Here is a 20,450-nt window from a genome sequence, read left to right as displayed (position 1 = left end):
GTGGCGGCGGCGGCTGGTGGTGGAGGGTGGTGGCGGCGGTGGTGGTGGGTGGTGGTGGCGGTGGCGGCTGGTGGTGGTGGGTGGTGGTGGCGGCGGTGGTGGTGGGTGGTGGTGGCGGCGGTGGTGGTGGGTGGTGGTGGCGGCGGTGGTGGTGGGTGGTGGTGGCGGCGGCGGCTGGTGGTGGTGGCGGCGGGTGGTGGTGGGTGGTGGCGGCTGTGGTGGGTGGTGGCGGGCGGTGGCGGGCGGCGGCGGCTGTGGTGGGTGGTGACGATCGGCGGTGGGGGGGGCTGGTGGCGGCTGGCGGTGGCGGCTTGCGGTGGCGACTGTGGCAACGGGCGGTGACGGCTCATAGCGGGCGGTGGTGGCGGCTGGTGGCAGGTGGTGGCGGCTGGTGGTGGCGGCTGGTGGTGGTGGCAGCTGGTGGCGGTGATGGCGGCTGGTGGTGGTGGTGGTGGCGGCTGGTGGTGGTGGCAGCTGGTGGTGGTGGTGATGGCGGCTGGTGGTGGCGGCGGTGGTGGGTGGTGGTGGTGGGTGGTGGTGGCGGCTGTGGTGGGTGGTGGCGGTGGTGTCGGCGGCGGCTGTGGTGGGTGGTGGCGGCGGTGATGGGTGGTGGCGGCGGCGGTGGTGGTGGTGGCGGTGATGGGTGGTGGCGGCGGTGGTGGTGGTGGCGGCGGCGGCGGCGGCTGGTGGTGGTGGTGGGTGGTGGCGGCGGGTGGCGGTGGTGGGTGGCGGTGGTGGGTGGCGGTGGCTGGTGGCGGCTGGTGGTGGGAGGTGGCGGCGGGTGGTTAGTGCCGGTGGTGGGTGGCGGTGTTTGGTGGCGGGTGGCGGCTGGTGGCGGCTGGTGGTGGGTGGTGGCAGGTGGCGGCTGGTGGTGGGTGGTGGCGGGTGGCGGCTGGTGGTGGGTGGCGGCTGGTGGTGGGTGGCGGGTGGCGGCTGGTGGTGGGTGGCGGGTGGCGGCTGGTGGTGGGTGGTGGCAGGTGGCGGCTGGTGGTGGCTGGTGGCGGGTGGCGGCTGGTGGTGGGTGGTAGCGGCGGGTGGTGAGTGGCGGTGGTGGGTGGTGGCGGGTGGTGGCGGGTGGCGGCTGGTGGTGGGTGGTGGCGGCGGGTGGTGGGTGGTGGCGGGTGGCGGCGAGTGGTGGGTGGCAGGTGGCGGCGGGTGGTGGGTGGTGAGTGGCGGTGGAGGGTGGCGGCGGCTGGTGGTGGGTGGTGGCGGGTGGCGGCTGGTGGTGGGTGGTGGCGGCTGGTGGTGGGTGGTGGCGGGTGGCGGCTGGTGGTGGGTGGCGGTGGGTGGCGGCGGGTGGTGGGTGGCGGCGGGTGGTGGCGGGTGGCTGGTGGTGCGTGGTGGCGGGTGGCGGCTGGTGGTGGGTGGCGGCTGGTGGTGGGTGGTGGCGGGTGGCGGCTGGTGGTGGGTGGCGGCTGGTGGTGGGTGGTGGCGGGTGGCGGCTGGTGGTGGGTGGCGGGTGGCGGCGGGTGGTGGCGGCGGGTGGTGAGTGGCGGTGGAGGGTGGCGGCGGCTGGTGGTGGGTGGTGGCGGGTGGCGGCTGGTGGTGGGTGGTGGCGGCTGGTGGTGGGTGGTGGCGGGTGGCGGCTGGTGGTGGGTGGCGGCTGGTGGTGGGTGGCGGCTGGCGGCGGGTGGTGGGTGGCGGTGGGTGGCGGCGGGTGGCGGCTGGTGGCGGGTGGCGGCTGGTGGCGGCTGGTGGCGGGTGGCGGCTGGTGGTGGGTGGTGGCGGGTGGTGGCTGGTGGTGGGTGGCGGCTGGTGGTGGGTGGTGGCGGGTGGTGGCTGGTGGTGGGCGGCGGGTGGTGGCTGGTGGCGGCCAGCTGGGACACACCCTTCACCACTGAAGGTCTGAGAAAAACTAACCATATGTCTCTCTCACCACCACCAGCCTAGTGTTGCCAGCTCGCGCTCTCAAAATGTTTCCTTCAAAGATTGTATATTATCTTTGAACAACAAGTTTGATTATCAAGGAAATAATGCATATATTATTGTCACATTAATACTGTGCAATATCTTATTACATTCCTGCTAAATAATTATAATTTGAAACAGGACAAAAAATCCAACATATATATAAAAACCAACATTAGAGATCACGAGGCCTAGGCCTCGCCTGTGACCACACATCCTGCCTCCCTGGCCTGCTACACTCACACACCTCACACTCTTAACTCTCTCATAATCACTCTCACTCTCTTACTCTGTCACTCTTACTCTCTGTCACTCTTACTCTGTCACTCTTACTCTCTGTCACTCTTACTCTCTGTCACTCTTACTCTGTCACTCTTACTCTGTCACTCTTACTCTCTGTCACTCTTACTCTCTGTCACTCTTACTCTGTCATTCTTACTCACTCTCAGTCACCCTTACCCATTCATACTCACTCTCTCACTCTTACTCTCATACTCTTACTCTCAATTACTCTTACTCTCAATCACTCTTACTCCCAATCACTCCTACTCCCAATCACTCCTACTCCCAATCACTCCTACTCTCATTCTTACTCTTACTCCAATCACTCTTACTCTCAATCACTCTTATTCTCATTCTTACTCTTACTCTCACTCTTACTCCCATTCACTCTTACTCCCAATCACTCTTACTCTCAATCACTCTTACTCTCAATCACTCTTACTCTCAATCACTCTTACTCTCATTCTTACTCTTACTCACTCTTACTCTCAATCACTCTTATTCTCATTCTTACTCCTACTCCCAATCACTCTTACTCCCAATCACTCTTACTCTCAATCACTCTTACTCCCAATCACTCTTACTCTCAATCACTCTTACTCTCAATCACTCTTACTCTCAATCACTCTTACTCTCATTCTTACTCTTACTCACTCTTACTCTCAATCACTCTTATTCTCATTCTTACTCCTACTCCCAATCACTCATACTCCCAATCACTCTTACTCTCAATCACTCTTACTCCCAATCACTCTTACTCTCAATCACTCTTACTCTCAATCACTTTTACTCTCAATCACTCTTACTCTCAATCACTCTTACTCTCACTAACTCTCAATCACTCTTACTCTCACTCTAACTCTCAATCACTCTTATGCACTATTACTCACTCTTTCTCTCAGTCATCCTAACTCACTCTCATACTCACTCTTACTCTGTCACTCTTACTCTCTGTCACTCTTACTCTGTCAATCTTACTCTCTGTCACTCTTACTCTCTGTCACTCTTACTCTCTGTCACTCTTACTCTGTCACTCTTACTCTCTGTCACTCTTACTCTCTGTCACTCTTACTCTCTATCACTCTTACTGTCATTCTTACTCTGTCACTCTTACTCACTCTCAGTCACCCTTACCCATTCATACTCACTCTCACTCTTACTCTCATACTCTTACTCTCAATTACTCTTACTCTCAATCACTCTTACTCCCAATCACTCCTACTCCCATTCACTCCTACTCTCAATCACTCCTACTCTCATTCTTACTCTTACTACCAATCACTCTTACTTTCAATCACTCTTATTCTCATTCTTACTCTTACTCTCACTCTTACTCCCAATCACTCTTACTCCCAATCACTCTTACTCTCAATCACTCTTACTCTCATTCTTACTCTTACTCTCAATCACTCTTATTCTCATTCTTACTCTTACTCTCACTCTTACTCCCAATCACTCTTACTCCCAATCACTCTTACTCTCAATCACTCTTACTCTCAATCACTCTTACTCTCATTCTTACTCTTACTCACTCTTACTCTCAATCACTCTTACTCTCACTCTTACTCCCAATCACTCTTACTCCCAATCACTCTTACTCTCAATCACTCTTACTCCCAATCACTCTTACTCTCAATCACTCTTACTCTCAATCACTCTTACTCTCACTAACTCTCAATCACTCTTACTCTCACTCTAACTCTCAATCACTCTTACTCTCATACTCACCCTTACTCTCAATCACTTTACTCTCACTCTTACTCATTCTGTCACCCTTACTCTCACTCTTACTCACTCTGTCACTCTTACTCACTCTCAGTCACTCTTACTTATACTCACTCTTACTCACACTTATCACTCTCTGGCACTCTCACTCACCTTCAGTCACTCTTACTCACTCTTACCCACTCTCGCTCACTCTTACTCACTCTAGTTAATAAGAACACGCCAATATAAGACAACAAAACGTTTTCAGATTCTTTCTCACCACTTTCCAGCAACTTTTATAATTTATATAAATTATCTTAGGGAATAATACATAAATTATATATTTAAACATGATATTAGTGTTTAGTGGAATGCATAAGGAGTCAAATTGTGTTAAAAAGAGCGATTTTTAGAAAATTTGGAAAACTACTTTTTTTTGTTCATATTATAACTAAATGGATTTTAAAGGTTTCACTCAGCCAATATATATCATTCACAATTTATTAATGAATTTTACAAAAAAACACCATAAATTTTATATTTAAACATGTAAAAACTATTTGTTTTACATTTGGAAGAAAATAATTGTAGAAAAACAATTTATAATTAAACCTTTGTGTTTGGATTTTTTGAGTAAAAGTTTCTCAAAGGCTCTCCTGCACCATTCTCAATGCAAATCATTCCCACACCTATGGGAAGAGATAGGCGAACGTTGTGTAGATGATTTGTGTTTGCTGGGACCCACCACCGCCGCCACCACCACCCACCACCACCCACCACCGCCGCCACCACCAGCCGCCACAAGCCGCCACCGCCCGCCACCAGCCGCCATCACCGCCACCACCACCACCAGCCGCCATCACCGCCACCACCAGCCACCATCAGCTGCCACCGCCACCAGCCGCCACCGCCCGCCACCAGCTGCCACCACCACCAGCCGCCACCACCCAGCAAACAATTTTAGGTTGCCACAACATATCTGGAAAGTATTTGAAAGTATTGGAAACGTTTGTTTTATCGTATCAGATACGATATTGTGTGTGGACTTAAATAGGTTTCCAAAACTTATAACCAAGACATATGTATCTAACACTAATTTGAGATGTTGTGGCAACTTTACACTCCTAACATGAGTCATTCATAATCCATTCATACACCAATATGAATCTCTTATGAAAGGTTTGAGCCAATAATCTGAACCATTTTCACATCTTTGTGTTTAAAGTTAAGTTTCTTGAAATTAAATTATATTTTATATTATATTATTTTTATTATATTTTATATTATATTATTATTTTCAATTTAAATATTAAAACCAATTTAAGGGTAAAAAAAATCTAATACTTTATATTTCTTTTATTATTTACTAACAATTATAATTATTTACTAACGGAGAGAGGGGAGGCTGGACGGCGGAGAGTGGCGGAGAGTGGCGGCGGTGGCGGATAGTGGCGGCGGGCGGACAGTGGCGGTGGGCGGACAGTGGCGGCGGCGGGCGGACAGTGGCGGCGGCGGGCGGACAGTGGCGGCGGCGAGCGGACAGTGGCGGCGGGCGGACAGTGGCGGCGGTGGCGGATGGTGGCGGCGGGCGGGCGGACAGTGGCGGCGGGCGGGCGGACAGTGGCGGCGGGCGGACAGTGGCGGCTGTGGCGGATAGTGGCGGCGGGCGGACCATGGCGGCTTTGGCGGCGGTGGTGGACAGTGGCGGCGGCGGGCGGACAGTGGCGGCGGCGGGCGGACAGTGGCGGCGGTGGGCGGACAGTGGTGGCGGCGGGCGGACAGTGGTGGCGGCGGGTGGACAGTGGCGGCGGTGGGCGGACAGTGGTGGCGGCGGGCGCACAGTGGAGGCGGCGGGCGGACAGTGGTGGCGGCGGGCGGACAGTGGTGGCGGCGGGCGGACAGTGGTGGCGGCGGGCGGACAGTGGTGGCGGCGGGCGGACAGTGGTGGCGGTGGCAGACAGTGGTGGCGGTGGCAGACAGTGGCGGCGGTGGCGGATAGTGGCAGCGGGCGGACAGTGGCGGCGGGCGGACAGTGGCGGCGGTGGCGGATAGTGGCGGCGGGCGGACAGGGTTGGAGGGCGGACAGGGTTGGCGGCGGGCGGACAGTGGCGGCGGTGGCGGATAGTGGTGGCGGGCGGACAGTGGCGGCGGGCAGACAGTGGCGGCGGGCGGACAGTGGCGGCTGTGGCGGATAGTGGCGGCGGCGGGCGGACAGTGGAGGCGGCGGGCGGACAGTGGAGGCGGCGGGCGGACAGTGGAGGCGGCGGGCGGACAGTGGTGGCGGCGGGCGGACAGTGGTGGCGGCGGGCGGACAGTGGTGGCGGCGGGCGGACAGTGGTGGCGGCGGGCGGACAGTGGTGGCGGTGGCGGCGGTGGCGGACAGTGACGGCGCTGGCGGACAGTGGCGGCGGTGGCGGACACTGGCGGCTGTGTCTGGCGGTGGTGGCGGGCGGTGGCGGGTGGCGGCGTCTGTGATGAGTGGTGGCTGGCGGTGGTGGGTGGTGGCGGCGGCGGTGGTGGGTGGTGGTGGCGGCGGCGGCTGGTGGTGGAGGGTGGTGGCGGCGGTGGTGGTGGGTGGTGGTGGCGGCGGCGTCTGGTGGTGGTGGGTGGTGGTGGCGGCGGTGGTGGTGGGTGGTGGTGGCGGCGGCGGCTGGTGGTGGTGGGTGGTGGTGGCGGCGGTGGTGGTGGGTGGTGGTGGCGGCGGCTGGTGGTGGTGGCGGCGGGTGGTGGGTGGCGGCGGCGGCTGGTGGTGGTGGGTGGTGGGTGGTGGCGGCTGTGGTGGGTGGTGGTGGGAGGTGGCGGCGGGTGGTTAGTGGCGGTGGTGGGTGGCGGTGTTTGGTGGCGGGTGGCGGCTGGTGGCGGCTGGTGGTGGGTGGCGGCTGGTGGTGGGTGGTGGCAGGTGGCGGCTGGTGGTGGGTGGTGGCGGGTGGCGGCTGGTGGTAGGTGGCGGCTGGTGGTGGGTGGCGGGTGGCGGCGGGTGGCGGCGGGTGGTGGGTGGTGGCAGGTGGCGGCTGGTGGTGGGTGGTGGCGGGTGGCGGCTGGTGGTGGGTGGCGGCTGGTGGTGGGTGGCGGGTGGCGGCTGGTGGTGGGTGGCGGGTGGCGGCGGGTGGCGGCTGGTGGTGGGTGGTGGCAGGTGGCGGCTGGTGGTGGGTGGTGGCAGGTGGCGGCTGGTGGTGGCTGGTGGCGGGTGGCGGGTTGGCGGCTGGTGGTGGGTGGTAGCGGCGGGTGGTGAGTGGCAGTGGTGGGTGGCGGTGGCTGGTGGCTGGTGGCGGGTGGTGGCGGGTGGCGGCTGGTGGTGGGTGGTGGCGGGTGGCGGCTGGTGGTGGGTGGTGGCGGGTGGCGGCTGGTGGTAGGTGGTGGCGGCTGGTGGTGGGTGGCGGGTGGCGGCGGGTGGTGGGTGGTGGCGGCGGGTGGTGAGTGGCGGTGGAGGGTGGCGGCGGCTGGTGGTGGGTGGTGGCGGTTGGTGGTGGGTGGTGGCGGGTGGCGGCTGGTGGTGGGTGGTGGCGGGTGGCGGCTGGTGGTGGGTGGTGGCGGGTGGCGGCTGGTGGCGGGTGGCGGCTGGTGGTGGGTGGCGGTGGGTGGCGGCGGGTGGCGGCTGGTGGTGGGTGGCGGCTGGTGGTGGGTGGTGGTGGGTGGCGGCTGGTGGTGGGTGGCGGCTGGTGGTGGGTGGTGGCGGGTGGCAGCTGGTGGTGGGTGGCGGGTGGCGGCGGGTGGTGGGTGGTGGCGGCGGGTGGTGAGTGGCGGTGGAGGGTGGCGGCGGCTGGTGGTGGGTGGTGGCGGCTGGTGGTGGGTGGTGGCGGGTGGCGGCTGGTGGTGGGTGGTGGCGGGTGGCGCCTGGTGGTGGGTGGCGGCTGGTGGTGGGTGGCGGGTAGCGGCGGGTGGTGGGTGGCGGTGGGTGGCGGCGGGTGGCGGCTGGTGGCGGCTGGTGGCGGGTGGCGGCTGGTGGCGGGTGGCGGCTGGTGGTGGCGGGTGGCGGCTGGTGGTGGGTGGTGGCGGGTGGCGGCTGGTGGTGGGCGGCGGGTGGCGGCTGGTGGCGGCCAGCTGGGACACACCCTTCACCACTGAAGGTCTGAGAACAACTAACCATATGTCTCTCTCACCACCACCAGCCTAGTGTTGCCAGCTCGCGCTCTCAAAATGTTTCCTTCAAAGATTGTACATTATCTTTGAACAACAAGTTTGATTATCAAGGAAATAATGCATATATTATTGTCACATTAATACTGTGCAATATCTTATTACATTCCTGCTAAATAATTATAATTTGAAACAGGACAAAAAATCAAACATATATATAAAAACCAACATTAGAGATCACGAGGCCTAGGCCTCGCCTGTGACCACACATCCTGCCTCCCTGGCCTGCTACTCTCTCACACCTCACACTCTTAACTCTCTCATAATCACTCTCACTCTCTTACTCTGTCACTCCTACACTCTGTCACTCTTACTCTCTGTCACTCTTACTCTCTGTCACTCTTACTCTCTGTCACTCTTACTCTCTGTCACTCTTACTCTGTCACTCTTACTCTGTCACTCTTACACTGTCACTCTTACTCTCTGTCACTCTTACTCTCTGTCACTCTTACTCTCTGTCACTCTTACTCTCTGTCACTCTTACTCTCTGTCACTCTTACTCTCTGTCACTCTTACTCTGTCACTCTTACTCTGTCACTCTTACACTGTCACTCTTACTCTCTGTCACTCTTACTCTCTGTCACTCTTACTCTCTGTCACTCTTACTCTGTCACTCTTACTCTCTGTCACTCTTACTCTCTGTCACTCTTACTCTCTGTCACTCTTACTCTCTGTCACTCTTACTCTGTCATTCTTACTCACTCTCAGTCACCCTTACCCATTCATACTCACTCTCTCACTCTTACTCTCATACTCTTACTCTCAATTACTCTTACTCTCAATCACTCTTACTCCCAATCACTCCTACTCCCAATCACTCCTACTCCCAATCACTCCTACTCTCATTCTTACTCTTACTCCCAATCACTCTTACTCTCAATCACTCTTATTCTCATTCTTACTCTTACTCTCACTCTTGCTCTTACTCCCATTCACTCTTACTCCCAATCACTCTTACTCTCAATCACTCTTACTCTCAATCACTCTTACTCTCAATCACTCTTACTCTCATTCTTACTCTTACTCACTCTTACTCTCAATCACTCTTATTCTCATTCTTACTCCTACTCCCAATCACTCTTACTCCCAATCACTCTTACTCTCAATCACTCTTACTCCCAATCACTCTTACTCTCAATCACTCTTACTCTCAATCACTCTTACTCTCAATCACTCTTACTCTCATTCTTACTCTTACTCACTCTTACTCTCAATCACTCTTATTCTCATTCTTACTCCTACTCCCAATCACTCTTACTCCCAATCACTCTTACTCTCAATCACTCTTACTCCCAATCACTCTTACTCTCAATCACTCTTACTCTCAATCACTTTTACTCTCAATCACTCTTACTCTCAATCACTCTTACTCTCACTAACTCTCAATCACTCTTACTCTCACTCTAACTCTCAATCACTCTTATGCACTATTACTCACTCTTTCTCTCAGTCATCCTAACTCACTCTCATACTCACTCTTACTCTCTGTCACTCTTACTCTCTGTCACTCTTACTCTCTGTCACTCTTACTCTCTGTCACTCTTACTCTCTGTCACTCTTACTCTCTGTCACTCTTACTCTGTCACTCTTACTCTCTGTCACTCTTACTCTCTGTCACTCTTACTCTCTATCACTCTTACTGTCATTCTTACTCTGTCACTCTTACTCACTCTCAGTCACCCTTACCCATTCATACTCACTCTCACTCTTACTCTCATACTCTTACTCTCAATTACTCTTACTCTCAATCACTCTTACTCCCAATCACTCCTACTCCCATTCACTCCTACTCTCAATCACTCCTACTCTCATTCTTACTCTTACTCTTACTACCAATCACTCTTACTTTCAATCACTCTTATTCTCATTCTTACTCTTACTCTCACTCTTACTCCCAATCACTCTTACTCCCAATCACTCTTACTCTCAATCACTCTTACTCTCAATCACTCTTACTCTCATTCTTACTCTTACTCACTCTTACTCTCAATCACTCTTACTCTCACTCTTACTCCCAATCACTCTTACTCCCAATCACTCTTACTCTCAATCACTCTTACTCCCAATCACTCTTACTCTCAATCACTCTTACTCTCAATCACTCTTACTCTCAATCACTCTTACTCTCAATCACTCTTACTCTCACTAACTCTCAATCACTCTTACTCTCACTCTAACTCTCAATCACTCTTACTCTCATACTCACCCTTACTCTCAATCACTTTACTCTCACTCTTACTCATTCTGTCACCCTTACTCTCACTCTTACTCACTCTGTCACTCTTACTCACTCTCAGTCACTCTAACTTATACTCAATCTTACTCACACTTACACACTCTCTGGCACTCTCACTCACCTTCAGTCACTCTTACTCACTCTTACCCACTCTCGCTCACTCTTACTCACTCTAGTTAATAAGAACACGCCAATATAAGACAACAAAACGTTTTCAGATTCTTTCTCACCACTTTCCAGCAACTTTTATAATTTATATAAATTATCTTAGGGAATAATACATAAATTATATATTTATACATGATATTAGTGTTTAGTGGAATGCATAAGGAGTCAAATTGTGTTAAAAAGAGCGATTTTTAGAAAATTTGGAAAACTACTTTTTTTTGTTCATATTATAACTAAATGGATTTTAAAGGTTTCACTCAGCCAATATATATCATTCACAATTTATTAATGAATTTTACAAAAAAACACCATAAATTTTATATTTAAACATGTAAAAACTATTTGTTTTACATTTGGAAGAAAATAATTGTAGAAAAACAATTTATAATTAAACCTTTGTGTTTGGATTTTTTGAGTAAAAGTTTCTCAAAGGCTCTCCTGCACCATTCTCAATGCAAATCATTCCCACACCTATGGGAAGAGATAGGCGAACGTTGTGTAGATGATTTGTGTTTGCTGGGCACCGCCCGCCACCAGCCGCCACCGCCCGCTACCAGCTGCCACCACCACCAGCCGCCACCACCAGCCGCCATCACCGCCACCACCAGCTGCCATCAACTGCCACTGCCACCAGCCGCCACCAGCTGCCACCGCCCGCCACCAGCCGCCACCACCAGCCGCCACCACCGCCACCACCTGCCACCAGCCGCCACCACCGCCCGCTATCAGCCGTCACCGCCCGTTGCCACAGTCGCCACCGCAAGCCGCCACCGCCAGCCGCCACCAGCCCCCACCACCGCCGATCGCCACCACCCATCACAGCCGCCGCCGCCCGCCTCCGCCCACCACTACCGCCTGCCACCACCGCCACCGCTGCCACTGTCCGCCACCGCCAGACACAGCCGCCAGTGTCCGCCACCGCCGCCACTGTCCGCCCGCCACCACTGTCCGCCACCGCCAGACACAGCCGCCAGTGTCCGCCACCGCCGCCACTGTCCGCCCGCCACCACTGTCCGCCACCGCCACCACTGTCCGCCACCGCCACCACTGTCCGCCACCACTGTCCGCCATCACTGTCCGCCACCGCCACCACTGTCCGCCATCACTGTCCGCCACCGCCACCACTGTCCGCCACCGCCACCACTGTCCGCCACCGCCACCACTGTCCGCCCGCCGCCGCCACTGTCCGCCCGCCGCCACCACTGTCCGCCCGCCGCCACTGTCCGCATGCCGCCACTGTCCACCACCGCCGCCACTGCCCGCCACAGCCGTCACTGTCCGCCCACCGCCACTGTCCGCCACCGCCACCACTGTCCGCCACCATCACCACTGTCCGCCACCGCCACCACTGTCCGCCACCGCCACCACTGTCCGCCCGCCGCCGCCACTGTCCGCCCGCCGCCACTGTCCGCATGCCGCCACTGTCCACCACCGCCGACACTATCCGCCATAGCCGCCACTGTCCGCCCGCCGCCACTGTCCGCCACTGTCCGCCACCGCCACTGCCACCACTGTCCGCCACCGCCACCACTGTCCACCACCGCCACCACTGTCCGCCACTGCCACCACTGTCCGCCACCGCCACCACTGTCCGCCACCGCCACCACTGTCCGCCCGCCGCCGCCACTGTCCGCCCGCCGCCACCACTGTCCGCCCGCCGCCACTGTCCGCATTCTGCCACTGTCCACCACCGCCGCCACTGTCCGCCACAGCCCCCACTGTCCGCCACCACCACCACTGTCCGCCACCACTGTCCGCCACCGCCACCACTGTCCGCCACCGCCACCACTGTCCGCCACCACTGTCCACCACCGCCGCCACTGTCCGCCCGCCGCCACCACTGTCCGCCCGCCGCCGCCACTGTCCGCCCGCCGCTACCACTGTCCGCCCGCCGCCACTGTCCGCATGCCGCCACTGTCCGCCACCGCCGCCACTGTCCGCCACAGCCGTCACTGTCCGCCCGCCGCCACTGTCCGCCACCGCCACCACTGTCCGCCACCGCCACCACTGTCCGCCACCGCCACCACTGTCCGCCACCACTGTCCACCACCGCCGCCACTGTCCGCCCGCCGCCGCCACTGTCCGCCCGCCGCCACTGTCCGCATGCCGCCACTGTCCACCACCGCCGCCACTGTCCGCCACAGCCGCCACTGTCTGCCACCGCCACCACTGTCCGCCACCGCCACCACTGTCCGCCACCGCCACCGCCACCACTGTCCGCCACCGCCACCACTGTCCACCACCACCACCACTGTCCGCCACCGCCACCACTGTCCACCACCACCACCACTGTCCACCACCGCCACCACTGTCCGCCACCTCTGTCCGCCTGCCGCCGCCACTGTCCGCCAGCCGCCACTATCCGCCACCGACACCACTGTCCGCCCGCCGCCACTGTCCGCCCGCGCCACTGTCCACCACCGCCGCCACTGTCCGCCCGCCGCCACTGTCCATCACCGCCACCACCGCCACCACAGCCGCCACTGTCCGCCCGCCGCCACTATCCGCCACCGCCGCCACTGTCAACCACCGCCGCCACAGTCGCCACTGTCCGCCCGCCACCACTGTCCGCCCGCCGCCACTGTCCACCGTACAGCCTCCCTTCTCTCCCTTAGTAAATAATTATAATTGTTAGTAAATAATAAAAGAAATATAAATTATTAGATTTGTTTTACCCTTAAATTGGTTTTAATATTTAAATTGAAAATAATAATAATATAAAATAAAACATAATAAAAATAATATAATATAAAATAATATAATTTAATTTCAAGAAATTTAACTTTAAACACAAAGATGTGAAAAGGGATCAGATTATAGGCTCAAACCTTTCATAAGAGATTCATATTGGTATATGAATGGATTATGAATGATTCATTTTAGGATTGTAAAGTTGCCACAACATCTCAAATTAGTGTTAGATACGTAGGTTTTGGTTATAAGTTTTGGAAACCTATTTAAGTCCACACACTAATCCGTATCCACCACCGTATCTGGGAGAGGTTGTGTTAACCGGAGCTCCTGAGTGTTGTTATATTATCATTGCAATATGGAAGTTGTAGTTAAGGACCTGGTGACTCTAGTGGGAGCCCTGAGGACAGAGTTGGACTTTCTGCGGGAGGAGGTGCGTCAGCTGAAGGGACAACGAGAGGTAACGAAGGAGGAGACCAGCAGTGGAGGGACCTCGTCTTGGAGAGTTGTGAAAGACAGGGGCCTTAAGAAGACTTTGATAAAGCCGCCTTCAAACGCCATAGCAACTTCTAATTCATTTGACGTTTTGGAGGACGAGTGCTGTGGAGAGACTGTGGATCGCGCAAAAGGGAAAGCAACGAAGAGAAAGGAAGCGCAGGCCCCTCAGAAAGTAAAGGAAGTACCTAAGCAAACATTAGTTGTGGGAGATTCCCAGATAAGGTATTTGGATAGAACGTTTTGTGCTAGAGATAGGGGGAACAGGTTAAGGGTTTGCTATCCCGGAGCTGGCATTGGTGATATTATAAACAACATGAATGATATTATGGCTGGTAATGGGAACAATCCCATTATTTGCATTAGCGTGGGAGGAAATGATGTTGGTCGAGTTAGGAGTGAGGAACTGATTCAGAGGTATAAAACAGCCATAGAATTAGTTAGGAGCAAGGGAGGAATCCCGATCATATGTGGCATTCTTCCAAGAAAGGGAGTGGGAAATGAATGGATATCGAGGGCACTTGGTGTCAATTGCCGGCTGGAAAGATATTGCAAATCAAATGCAATATCTTTCATAGACAACTGGGAACACTTCTATGGAAGAAATGAAATGTATGCTCGTGATGGGGTGCATCTATCGAGAGCTGGGGTTGTTGCTGTTGCGAACTCGTTAGAAGAAGTGGTTAGAGGTGTTTGTTTGGGTTTAAACTGTTAGTAGATAGAGGTATGGGAATTGATTTGGAGGAAGGAGGTAATAATAGTATGTGTTTGTGGGAGAAAGGAATTGGCAAAACGATCAGGGAAAGAGAAGGTCCGCAAAAAAACAATTCACTTAGGGTATATTACACTAACAGTAGAAGTCTAAGAAATAAAATTAACGAATTAAATGCTCTTGTCTGCACAGAAAAAATAGATATTATTGCACTTACCGAAACGTGGATGAATGTAGAAAATAGAGAACTATTAGCTGAATATCAAATATATGGATTTAAACTATTTCACACAGATAGATATATTAGACGAGGAGGTGGAGTAGCCATATATGTTAGGGACAATTTGAAATGTAGTCTCAAAGAGGGAATCAAAACAGAGCCACACACATAAACTATTTGGATTGAATTAAACGAAAAAGCTAATAATATTATAATAGGAGTAATATATAGGCCACCAAATTTAGACAGAATGGAAGCAAAGCATCTATGGGATGAAATATCTAGAGCATCTAGATCTAACAGTATTTATGTCATGGGTGACTTTAATTTTAGCGGAATAAACTGGTTGAACAAAACAGGGAATAGTGAAGCAGAAGATTTTCTAGAATTAATTGACGATTGCTTTCTTACGCAACACATTAAGGAACCAACACGGGAAAATAATATTTTAGATTTAGTGTTAACTAACAGGGAAACGCAAATTAATGACATCGAAATAGGGAGTGAGCTAGGGAGCAGTGATCACAAAGAAATCAGATTTAGCATAGAATGGAATAGACCAGTAGGAGAAAATTCTGTTAAAGTGCCAGATTTTCGAAAAGCTGATTTTAATAGCCTAAGAAATTTTTTGGGTCAAATTGATTGGAAAGTCTTGGGTATGGGGTGTGAGCCGGTCTTGGAGCGAGACATGAACCCAGCGATAGGTGACTTAAATGGGGATTTCGATGTGGATTCAATATATAACTTATTTAAGAATATTCTAAACAAAGCACAGGAACGTAGTATACCATACAAATTGAATAGATCGAATACTAATGACCCAAAGTGGATAACAAAGAATTTGAAGAACCTTATAGGTAAAAAGAGAGCTTGGTACAAAAGGATTAAAAATGGGGAGGTCACTTTAGAACAGGAATTCATACAACTGGTTAGAAATGTTAAATAAGAGATAAGGAAAGCAAAAAGAAACTATGAAGTTCGCATAGCAGGGCAAGCAAAGACAAATCCTAAAGGGTTTTTTCAGTTATATCGTACTAAGACTAGGGAAAGGATAGGTCCATTAAAAACTGAGACAGGTCAAATAACAGATAGTGATGAAGAGATGAGTAGTATTTTTAATAAATATTTTGTATCTGTATTTACTAAAGAGGAACTTAACAATATGCCTTCAGCCGAACAAGTCTATGTGGGTGGGGACGAGGACAGGTTGACGAGTTTAGCAGTTACCAGGGAGGATGTTCTTAAACAAATAGTAAAACTCAAACCAAACAAATCCCCAGGGCCGGATGAAGTGTTTGCCAGGGTGCTTAAAGAATGCAAAGAGGAGCTTTGTGACCCACTGTCAACCATATTTAATAAATCAATAGAGTCAGGCAGAGTGCCAGAGTTTTGGAAAGTTGCTAATGTGATACCAGTTTTTAAGAAAGGAGATAGATCACTTGCGTCTAACTATCGACCAATTAGCCTAACGTCTATTGTGGGAAAGTTACTCGAATCTATAATAGCAAATAAAATTCGTCTTCATCTTGAAAAACATAAATTAATAATTGAGTCGCAACATGGTTTTATAAATGGCCGTTCATGTTTAACAAATTTGTTATCTTTTTATTCTAGCATTGTTGAGGCAGTTGATAGTGGTAAGGATTGCGATGTTGTATACCTTGACTTTAGCAAAGCTTTTGATACAGTGCCACATGAAAGACTGATTAAAAAGATAGAGTCTCATGGTATTGGGGGTGCTATATTAAGCTGGATTAGGGCATGGCTATACCAAAGGAAACAGAGAGTTAGTATAAATGGAATCAAGTCAGAGTGGGAAAATGTTGTAAGTGGAGTGCCTCAAGGCTCTGTCCTGGGACCTCTGTTGTTTATAATATATATAAATGATTTAGATTCAGGTTTGAGTAGCAACATTTGCAAATTTGCCGATGATACGAAAATCGGTAGGGAAATTAATTCGGAGGAGGACTCACTATCACTTCAAGTTGATCTAGATAGGGTTTTGAAATGGTCAAAGGATTGGCAGATGCAGTTTAATGCTGATAAATGTAAAGTTCTGAGGTTAGGTAATGATGATAGAGTTACAAGATACGAGCTAGACGGTGTTGTGATTGCGAAGTCGGATTGCGAAAGGGATCTGGGAGTTATGATTAGTAAGAATTTAAAACAAAAGGATCAATGCATAAATGTTCGTAATAAGGCAAATCGGACACTTGGATTTATTAATCGCAGCGTTAGTAACAAGACACCTGGTGTGGTTCTCAAGCTATATCTTGCTCTAGTTAGGCCCCATTTAGATTATGCAGTTCAGTTTTGGTCGCCATATTATAGAATGGATATAAATTCACTTGAACGTGTCCAGCGTAGGATGACTAAGTTAATTCCCCAAATTAGAAATCTTTCATATGAAGAAAGATTAACAAAGCTTAAGTTGCATTCACTGGAAAGGCGAAGAGTTAGGGGCGACATGATAGAGGTTTACAAGTGGGTGAATGGACATAACAAGGGGGATATTAATAGGGTATTAAAAGTATCAACACAGGACAGAACACGAAACAATGGGTATAAATTGGATAAGTTTAGATTTAGGAAAGACTTGGGTAAATACTGGTTCAGTAACAGGGTTGTTGATTTGTGGAACCAATTGCCGCGTAACATTGTGGAGGTGGGGTCCCTCGATTGTTTCAAGCACGGGTTGGACAAGTATATGAGTGGGATTGGGTGGTTATAAAATAGGAGCTGCCTCGTATGGGCCAATAGGCCTTCTGCAGTTACCTTTGTTTTTATGTTCTTATGTTATGTATCTGATACGATAAAACAAACGTTTCCAATCCTTTCAAATACTTTCCAGATATGTTGTGGCAACCTAAAATTGTTTGCTGGGGAGTGTTACACAGAGCGTTTATTGACCCAATTATACCCTACTTGGTTATCGGTTACATGACCAACTAGTTAAAATGCATATACTACAAAAGAGCATGTGCTAGAAAGATTATGCACTTAATTTAAGTAATATTTAATCCTACAAAATACCTTAATCCTAACAGATATTTTATTCATCGGCACGAGAATTAAAATAAAACTCAGTTAACCAGTTAACTAGTGGATGACCATCCAAAGCTTATCCTGTTAAAGGAATCTCCTAGATAGCTAAGATGGAGTGCATTTGCTAACCATACAGGGATTATTCTATTTACTAACTCAAATAGTAAAGAAATTACCAATCATTTTTGGTAATCAGATTACGTCAGTTTATATTACCCTTTAATATGATTTAAATTAACGATTACAACTCCTGTTTTGAATTATAACTAACATCACCAAAACCGGTGAGATTGCGAAAGGAGTTATCAGATTGCGAAAGGATCTGGGAGTTATGATTAGTAAAAATTTAAAACCAATGGATCAATGCATGAATGTACGTAATGAGGCAAATAGGACATTGGAATTTATTAACCAAAGCGTTAGTAACAAGACACTGAGTGTGGTTCTTCAGCTATATCTTGCTCTGGTTAGACCCCATTTAGATTATGCAGTTCAGTTTTGGTCGACGTACTATAGAATGGATATAAATTCACTTGAACGTGTCCAGCGTAGGATGACTAAGTTAATTCCCCAAATTAGAAATCTTTCATATGAAGAAAGATTAACAAAGCTTATATTGCATTCGCTGGAAAGGCGAAGAGATAGGGGTGACATGATAAAGGTTTACAAGTGGATGAATGGACATAACAAAGGGGATATTAATGGAGAATTAAAAGTATCAACACAAGCCAGAACGCGAAACAATGGGTATAAATTGAATAAGTTTAGGTTTAGAAATGACTTGGGTAAATACTGGTTTGGTAACAGGGTTGTTGATTTGTTGAACCAATTACCACGAAACGTAGTGGAGGTGGGGTTCCTCGATTGTTTCAAGCGCGGGTTGGACATGTATATCTGTGGGATTGGTTGGTTATAAATAGGAGCTGCCTCGTATGGGCCAATAGGCCTTCTGCAGTTACCTTTCTTCTTATGTTCTTATGTTCTTAACTCCCACGTTTTGGGAAGAATTAGATTGCCTGACACACCCCATTCAGGTACAAAACTACCATTAACAGCAGATGTGGGATAATGAAGTTGTGAAGGGAAAATTGAAATAGTAATAGATGTTTGAAATTTTCGATTCAGTAAAGAGAATTAAAGCTTAAATTTAGCATTTCGATTTGAATTAGTTCTGTATGTTCCCTAATTTGAGTTATTTTAATTTCGAATTGTATTAGAACATTAGAACAAAAGAATAAGAATAAAGGTAACTTGGGTATAGGAAAGAAATTTGGGTATAAATGGGATAAGTTTAGATTTAAGAAAGACTTGGGTAAATACTGGTTCGGCAACAGGGTTGTTGATTTGTGGAACCAATTACCGCGTAACGTTTTGGAGGTGGGGTCCCTCTATTGTTTCAAGCGTGAGATGGACATGTATATGAGCGGGATTGGGTGGTTGTAGATGGTAGCTGCCTCGTATGGGCCAATAGGCTTTATGTCTCGAATGGTCCATTCGAGACAGCTCTTATTTATAACCACCCAATTCCACTCATATACGTGTCCAACCCACGCTTGAAACAATCAAGGAACCCCATCTCCACCAAGCCACGTGGCAACTGGCTCAACAAATCAACAACCCTATTACGGAACCAGTATTTACCCCTAGGTCTTTCCGAAATCTGAACATATGCAGTTTATACCCATTGTTTCGTGTTCTGTCTTATTTTGATACTTTTAATATCCCCCCTCTGTTATGTCCATTCATCCACTTGTAAACCTCTATCATGTCACCCCTAACTCTTCGTCTTTCCAGTAAATGCAATTTATGCGTTGTTAATCTTTCTTCATATGACAGGTATCTAATTTTGGGGAAATTCTTCTGGAAGAGAAGCGCCCACCACCGCCCGAGGCCAGATCGCTTTTTTTTAGTGTAAACACGTGTTGATCTTAAGATACCTTTATCACAGGAAATACACCGCACTGACTAATATTATATCAGCAGCCATAGCTACCTAGATATTGGGGGAGTTCTGGACTATATATATAAGGAAAAATTCCTAATACTTTTATAATAAGAGTGTAGAGTGGAGCACACCAAGTGACACGGCCTCCATTATCAACTTTATCTTATAAGAACATAAGAACAAAGGTAACTGCAGAAGGCCTATTGGCCCATACGAGGCAGCTCCTATCTATAACCACCCAATCCCACTCATATACATGTCCAACCCGCGATTGAAACAATCGAGGGACCCCACCTCCACCACGTTACAAGGTAATTGGTTCCACAAATCAACAACCCTGTTACCGAACCAGTATTTACCCAAGTCTTTCCTAAATCTAAACTTATTCAATTTATACCCATTGTTTCGTGTTCTGTCTTGAGTTGATACTTTTAATACCCTATTAATATCCCCTTTGTTATGTCTATTCATCCACTTGCCAACTTCTATCATGTCACCCCTAACTCTTCGTCTTTCCAGTGAATGCAATTTAAGCTTTATTAATCTTTCTTCATATGAAAGACTTCTAATTCGGGGAATTAACTTTGTCATCCTACGCTGGACACGTTCAAGTGAATTTATATCCATTCTATAGTACGGCGACCAAAACTGAACTGCATAATCTAAATGGGGCCTAATCAGAGCAAGATAAGGCTGAAGAACCACACCAGGTGTCTTGTTACTAACGCTTCGATTAATAAATCCTAGTGTCCTATTCGCCTTATTACGAACATTCATGCGTTGATCCTTTTGTTTTACATTTTTACTAATCATAACTCCCAGATGCCTTTCGCAATCCGACTTCGCAATCTCAACACCATCTAGCTCGTATCTTGTAACTCTATCATCATTACCCAGCCTCAAA

The sequence above is a fragment of the Procambarus clarkii genome, chromosome 33 (assembly GCF_040958095.1).
Source record: "Procambarus clarkii isolate CNS0578487 chromosome 33, FALCON_Pclarkii_2.0, whole genome shotgun sequence".
NCBI lineage: Eukaryota > Metazoa > Arthropoda > Malacostraca > Decapoda > Cambaridae > Procambarus > Procambarus clarkii.
The sequence above is the reverse complement of the archived record's forward strand: the minus strand, read 5'-3'. Positions refer to the sequence as shown.